Source organism: Aotus nancymaae, unplaced genomic scaffold (assembly GCF_030222135.1).
Source record: "Aotus nancymaae isolate 86718 unplaced genomic scaffold, 86718_ANA_hifiasm-v0.15.2.pri h1tg000048l, whole genome shotgun sequence".
Classification (NCBI taxonomy): domain Eukaryota; kingdom Metazoa; phylum Chordata; class Mammalia; order Primates; family Aotidae; genus Aotus; species Aotus nancymaae.
The window spans coordinates 19,263,382-19,270,995 of NW_026988462.1; the positions used below are offsets into that span (position 1 = coordinate 19,263,382).

At 30.6% G+C, this 7,614-nt stretch overlaps 1 long non-coding RNA gene across 1 annotated transcript in view; it reads left to right on the top strand.

Annotated features, from left to right (window-relative positions):
• The window catches only part of LOC105712368 (uncharacterized), a 71,272-nt gene extending 63,975 nt beyond the window's left edge, over positions 1–7,297 (top strand). The window contains exons 2-3 of the long non-coding RNA XR_001106304.3: positions 4,504–4,594; positions 7,027–7,297. This is a non-coding gene — a long non-coding RNA (uncharacterized LOC105712368). The remainder of the gene's footprint in view (positions 1–4,503; positions 4,595–7,026) is intronic.
• The last annotated feature ends 317 nt before the right edge of the window (positions 7,298–7,614 follow it).

The following is a 7,614-nucleotide window of genomic DNA, read 5'->3' on the forward strand; positions in this document are numbered from 1 at the left end:
TTTAAGCACTCTCAAATTTCTAAGTCACACTAGGAACAAATGTTTGGCTAAACCTAAGTTACATTTCTAAAGCATAGCTCTAGTGAATGAGAGGAAGGATTATCTGCTCTCCACTCACTAAAACCACATAAGAAAGGTTTTCTCTAAACAGGAAGGTAGTTCAGAATTTAGCTGGCCAAAATATGTGCCCATTATAGCCTGTTCTTTGGATTACTCAATAGTTATGTGCTCCGTTCCTTTTATAATTACCTTTCCATAAAGAAAGACTTCCATATAACACAGTATTTTCAAATTTTAGACAACTGAAAATATATTCCTACTCTTTCAAAAGGGAAGCAACACCAAATCCAATCACATATTATCACTGGTTTAAAATATAGGATCTCTAGATGATAACTAGTTCTCTATTTCTTTCATGGCCTTATCTTCTACAAGTTTGGGACTAAATTAAAAATACATGTATGATAAGCAAACCCTATTTACTTGTGGAAAAATATAGTGGATCATCTGTAGGGTAACTATGGTGTATTTATGGGCAAAACTATCTTTTTTTTTTAACAATATGCTCCCACCTGTGTTTTAAAATGTGTTTTAATTATATACAAAGTTATAGGAAGAAATACAAGAACCCAATACAGTTTTTAACTTTATAAATGAGAATTGTGAGTTGGGTCTGGGGACTGGGGTGGCAAGGTTTTTTTTTTTTTTCCTAACCATCTTTGAAATACTTGTTCATGTTTTAAAGGTTTATTAATCACATCATATGTCATCTTCCACTCTGTAAACCTGAAACATGGAATTCCAGACTTAAAAAACAATAGAAGTAGTAAGATTATATTTACCATCCAGGGGTGATATTGGTACTGGCAGTAATAATAGAAGCATTGTAGTAAGTTGATTTCTTGACATTTACTTTTGAGAGGAAGCCCCAGAAATCATTTTCCTATGAATAAGTTTTTTAGCATAATTTTAGATGTTTACCTACAAGTTTAGCCTCAAATTTTGTTTGTTTTTTCCACTAATCTTCCTATTAATAATGTTAAATATCCAGTATTCTTTAACGAACTGCTTTTTTTTTAACTGGCCAGCAAATTTCCAGTTTTTTGCAACTTCCACAATTACCTAAAGGATATTGCTCCTGTAAAGTCATTGCAGGTATTAGACATTCAAGAGTAGGAATTCAGGATTGTTAATCTGATATGTATGGATTTGAACACCGTTGAATACAACTACAATTGAAGAATAGGATGCCAACAGTCTCTGAACTACAGTGGCAAAACAGTGCATTATTATCTGTGATCTCTTTTACCTATGAAGTATAAATCTTGATTCAATAGCTGCTATGATTGAATAAAATTTTTATCCTGAAATTCTAGGACTCTGGTGCTGGCTTCCTTTTTTTTATAACTGAGTATGGGGCCTAAAGAATGAAAATGATAACACTGAAGCCCTTATCCAAGATCATTCAAATAATAAGATTTATCAATTGCAGCAGAACTGAAAAGGCAAAATGAGGTGAACAACTGACTATTAATATTTAACAAACATATCAGCTAAACTTGGGAAATGGGGAAAAAGGGTAAACTGAGAATTAGAATATTTATAAAATTAAATTATATCAAACCAATGACTATCAATCATTAAATTCTACTGAGCTCTTGCCGGCAGAAAGAAATAACAACTGCTCTCCTGGCTGACAGGTTTGTCCTTGCTTTGTTTGAAGTTTCTGTAATGACCAAGCCTAAAGCATTTACTCTGCAAGAGCAAGATAATTGTGCTTATGTCTCAGTTTAGCACCTTATTTTACCACTTTATTTTCAGATGTGTAACTAGAATCTAATTTCAGCCTTTTCCTGGAGTAAAGTTCAAATTAAACCTTAGAGGAAAAAATGTATACAAAAAGTGTGCATATTATTGGCAATTTGTTTTAGCAAAAGCATGGAAATAGATGTAAAAGAAGAATCTGTGGATGTTAAACCAATAAGCAAGGAATATAATCTTAGACTAGGTTCAATTTATCAATGCAAGCAAAATTACCAGTGCTTCTGAATCAATGGTTTAATTGACTAAAATCCTGACTCAATATTACTGGTATGTCCTGACCTCAGTGGAGATGCTTGAAATTCCTTTTAGAAATGTAGCAGAGTGGTGTACAACTGTATTCCTAGCTACTTGGGAGGGTGAGGCAGCAGGATCCCTTGATCCCAGAATATCAAGGCTGCAGTGAACTGTGACTGTGCCACCACACTCCAGCCTGGGCAAGACCAATACCCTGTCTTTACCAAAAAGAAAAAAAATGGAGGAACCGGAACCCTCCCTCAAACTTGGAAGATTCAAAAATTGCAAGAAGATACATCTTGTGGGACCCATTCACATACCTCCAATGCTGACGGACTGGTAAGCCCAGAATACCCTCATCACAGGATGCAGAAACACACTACACAAAAAAGTGCAAGTATTTTTGAAACATTTTTGATGACTGTTTTCTGTAATCCCACAATGCAGGTTTATGACATGAGCATCTAATAGGTCTGTAATCATATCAAATTATGGTTTTAACTTGCATTTGGCATAACTAATTAATTATGTAGTGCATCTTTTAATATATTTGTCTCCTGTATGTCTTCTTTGGTGGGATGCTTTGCCCATTTTGAAAATTGGTTTGTTTTCGTACTGTTGAATTTTGAGATTTCTGAGTACCAGTACTTTATTGCTGTGATTTGCAAAAATGTTGTCATAGCCTGTATCTTATCTTTTCCTTCTCAGTATGTCTCGGAGCAGAAGTTTGTGATTTTGATGAATCTTAATTTTTTTTTTAATTTAATAGATGCCCTTTTGTTGACACATCTGAGACTTTTCATTAAACAAAAGTTACAAAAAACTATCTGCTTCAAGAAGTTTTATAATTTTAGATGGTACATTTAATTCTGTGACCCATTTCAATATGACTTTTATGTAGTATGAGGTAAAGATATAAATTTGGTTTTTGCATATGCATATCTAATTGTTTCATATTATTCTTTAAATATACTGTCATTTTTATCCTAACGGAACTTTGAACTTCTGTTGAAAATCAGTTGTTGTGTATGCATATGTCTAGTGCTAGACTCTCCACTCCATTCTATTGATATATTTATCTATCTCTTGATTAATTCAGCCTTATAATAAATTTTGGAAATAGGAGTATTCATTCCCTAACATTCTTCTTTTTAAAATTTATTTTGGCAATTCCACTTCCTTGTATGTTAAATGTAAAAATTTATTTTAAAGTGGAATTTTGATTGAAATTACACTGTATCTATACATCAATTTGGGGAGAATTAACACTATAATAATACTGAGTTTTTCAATTCATAAACACCATGTATCTCTCCATTTAGATTATCTTTCATTTCTGTTTTCAGTGTTTTGTAGATTTCATGGTATAGGTCTTACATATTTTTTGTCATTTTTGTCTCAAATTTATCACATTTGTATACTATTCTAAATGGTATTTTTAAATTTAATTTCCTGAATAAGCCATTGTTAGTATATAGATAAATACTAAGTTTTTATATTGCTTTTACGTCTGGCAAATGTATTAATTCACATTAGTTCTAGTAGCTTTTTCCATAGCTTCCACAAAATTTTTTAATATAGACGATCAAATTATCTTAAATAATAGCTCTGTTTCATTTTTTCCCATTTAAATACCTATTTCTTTGTCTTACTTCATGGAATGTCTAGTATAGTGTTGAATAGAAGTAGTGTTGAAAAGAAGAAATTCTGTCATGCCTCTGATAATAAGGGGAAAATATTTGGTCATTCACTAGTAAGTAGGATGTTTGCTAGCCATAGGTTTCTCAAAGATGCCCCTCTACCAAGTTGAGAATTATTCTCTTCTATTCACATTTTGCTGAGAGTTTTAAATTGGAATTTGTATTTGATATTGTCGAATGCTTTTTCTCTCTCTCTCAGATAATCATGTGGTATTACTTTATTTCATTTGCTCATATGGTGGTTAATGTTACTTGATATTTTAATGGTAAACTATCCATGCATTCCTGAGATAAACTCCACTTGGTCATGATATGCTATCCTTTTTTTTATATATTTATACAATTTATTTGTACAGTTTTGTTAGAAATGTTTGTATCTATGTTTAAAAAGGATATTTGTCTGCAGTTTCTATTCTTGTGATATCTTTGGTTTTAAGAAACGACATTGCCAGACTCATAGACTGATTTGGGATGTATTCTTTCCTAAACAATTTCCTGGAAAAGTTTGTATAGAAATGGTGTTATATCTTTCTAAGATTTTTGTTGTAAAAAAGTCATTCAATTTCAGAGTTTTCTTTATCTAAATGTTTTAACTGCAAATTCAAATCTTTAATAGGTAAAGGGCTATTCACTTTGGTTTCATTTTTCTGTATTTTTAAATTATCTTCCATTTTACTGATTTCCACTCTAATATTCATCATTTCCTTTCTTCTTCTCACATTTATCATCTGTTTTTGTATTCTAGATTCCTAAGCTGGAAGCTGTGGTCATTAATTTGAGACCATTTATATAGACATAAAAACAGGACTTTAGTGCTACAAATTTCTAACGACCAAGTAAGTAACATTCCACAAATTTTCATATGCTGGAATTTTTTAAAATATTCTATTTAAAATATATTTGATAAATGGGTTACTTAGAAGTGTGTTATACAGTTTTCAAGTACCAGGGATTTTCCAGAGATCTGTTAATAATTTTTAACTTCATTTTGGTCAGAAAAATTTTATCTGACTTGAATCTTTTTAAATTTATTAGGATTTATTTTATGGCCTAATATATACATTATATTCCACAACAACTTAAAAAGAATATGTATTTTCTTGTTCTTTGATAGTGTATTCTATTAATGTCAATTAAGTTAATCTATTTAATACTACTGCTCAAGTCCTATATATGCTTACTGATTTTCCAGGTAATTTTTTTATTGAGATAAGTGCGTTAATATCTCTGATAATAATTGTCAACTTTTGTTCATGTACTTGAAATTCTATCAGTTATGGTTTCATGTATTTTGTGGTTCTATTACTAGTTGAATAAACAGGTTTGTCATGACTTCTTAGGTGATCACTTTATCATGAAATTACCTTCTTTAATCTCTGATAATATTCTTTGTTCTAAAATATACTTCATCAGATATTAATATAGCCTCTCCACCTTTTTTCAAATTAATGTTATGATATATAACTTTCTATCATTTCACTATTTACATATATGTGCCTTATTTAAAAGAGATTTCTTATATGCATCTATAGGTGAGTCTTACATTTTAACTACTTTGGCATTATCTGACATTTTTGTTCCATTAACATTTAATGTGATTATTCTATATCTAAAACTTTTCTATTTATTTTACATTTTTTCTAACTGTTCTTTGTTCCTCTTTCCCTCTTCTTCAGCCTTTTTACACCTTTTTTTTTAAACTTTTTTGTGGTTTCATTTTACTTTTTTTATTTCCTTTATTTGCTATAACTTTGTCATGTTGCTTTAGTGGTCCTTTTAGAGTTTATTTTATATACCTTAAATTTCATAAACTGACTTCATGCACTATTATTTCATTCCATATATAAGTAAATTAAAACAATATAATATCTTTTTTTCCCTTCCAGTCTTTGTACAGTTGCTGTCAAATATTTTACTTCTACATTTTAAAATCCCCACAATACATTATTATGTTTACATAAGTCCTCAATTGTCTTTTACATTAACTGAAATAAAAAGAAAATTTCTCATCTTACTGTGAAACTAAGATTTCTTGTTATTCAGGCCTGCTGGTGACAAATTATTTCAATCGTTTTTTAACCTTTATTGTAAAAGATATTTTGGCTGGAGAATAATTCTAGGTAGAAAATTATTTTTCTTTCAATTATTTAAATGTGTTGCTCAATTGTTTTATTGCTTACATTGTTTCCACAAAAAAACTGCTATCATGCTTATCTGTGTTCTAGATATAATGTTTTTTCCTCTAGTTTGAACCAATTTCATTATGATGTAGCTTGATGTGTGTGTGTGTCTGTGTATGTGAATATACATACACATACACTAAGATATATATGTGTAAATATATAATTAATATGTGAAATACATAAATATATAATGTATATATAAAATTTTGTTTGTGCCTTATACATATATGTAATGTATGTATAAAATTTTGTTTTGTTGACATTTTTGCAACCATGATTTATAGTTTTCAGAAAATTTGGAAATCTCATATCATTATATCTTCAATTATTTTTTCTAATACTTCCCCTAACTACCTGACAATCTTCATGCCTCCAATTACAATTACTAGGTTGTTTGAAGTTGACCCAAGACTTGTTGATGCTGTGTTTATTTTTTTAAGTATTTTTCCCTATGTGTTTTTAAAAATAACTTCTGTTGCTATGTCTTCAAATTCACTGTTCTTTCTGCAATACAGTGCTTTTTCCATCTCAGACATCGTAGTTTTCAACTCTAGACATTTGACTATAGTTTTATATATTTTTTGTCATTATTTAACATATTCAGTTTTTCTCTGGCTTTTTGAACATATGAAATAAAGTTGTAGCAACTTTTTTTAGTGTCCTTGTATGCCAATTCTAACATCTGTATCAGCTTCAACTGATTTAATTTTCTTCTCATTATGGATTGTATTTTCTTGCCTATTTGCATATCTGCTAATTTTTCACTGGACAAAAGACACTGTGAATTTTACCTTGTTGAATGCTGGACATTTCTATAATCTTATATTCTCAACCTTTGTTATGGGACACATATATGCTATTGAGAAGAAATCAGATACTTTTGAGTCATATTTACAATTTGTTAGTTGGGTCTGAAGCAGTGCTTAGTATAGGCATAATAATTCCCCTCTTCTGAGGCAAGATTCTTCCTAACACAATACCAAATTTTCAATGAATTATGAGAGTTTCAAGCCTATCTGATGGAAATATAGTTTATTCTTAGCTCTAGGTAAGCTCAAGTTATTTTTTTATTCTAATCCTTTCAGGTAATTCATACCCAAGCCTCAGCTGGTTTTCACACACTTTGATCAGTACTCTGATGAACACTTGAAGGATCCCTCTACAGACTTCTAGAGTTGTCTCCCTTCACAGCTCTCTTATCTCCAACACTGTCTTGTGGACTCTAGAAATCGTGTTCTTCCTGGATAATTAGCAATGTCTCCTCAACACAGAAAGTATGCCAAGCTCTAAATAGGTTTCCTCTTCTTGCTCTGTGGACTGGAAATTCTCTCAAATCAATAAACTTAGTCAATCATAGAGCTTGCTTCACTTGTTTCCTCTCTCTCAAGGATTGTCCTCTAATGTGTCATGTCAAATATGTTAAGAAGCATCTTTTTATTTTATTTTGTCCAGTTATTTATTTTTCTTATGTGAAATGTATTCAGTCTTAACTACACATTTGCTGTATGTATTGGCCATATTGGCCAGAAACAATCTCTCTAAAATATTTTAAGTACTGACACAATTCCCACATTGCCTTTTCCATTCAGGAAGTCAAAGTAATTCAGATATAAGGAACCACTGAAAATTCACAGCTTTTTAAAATAGCAAACCAAAAGCAATTATTATATACC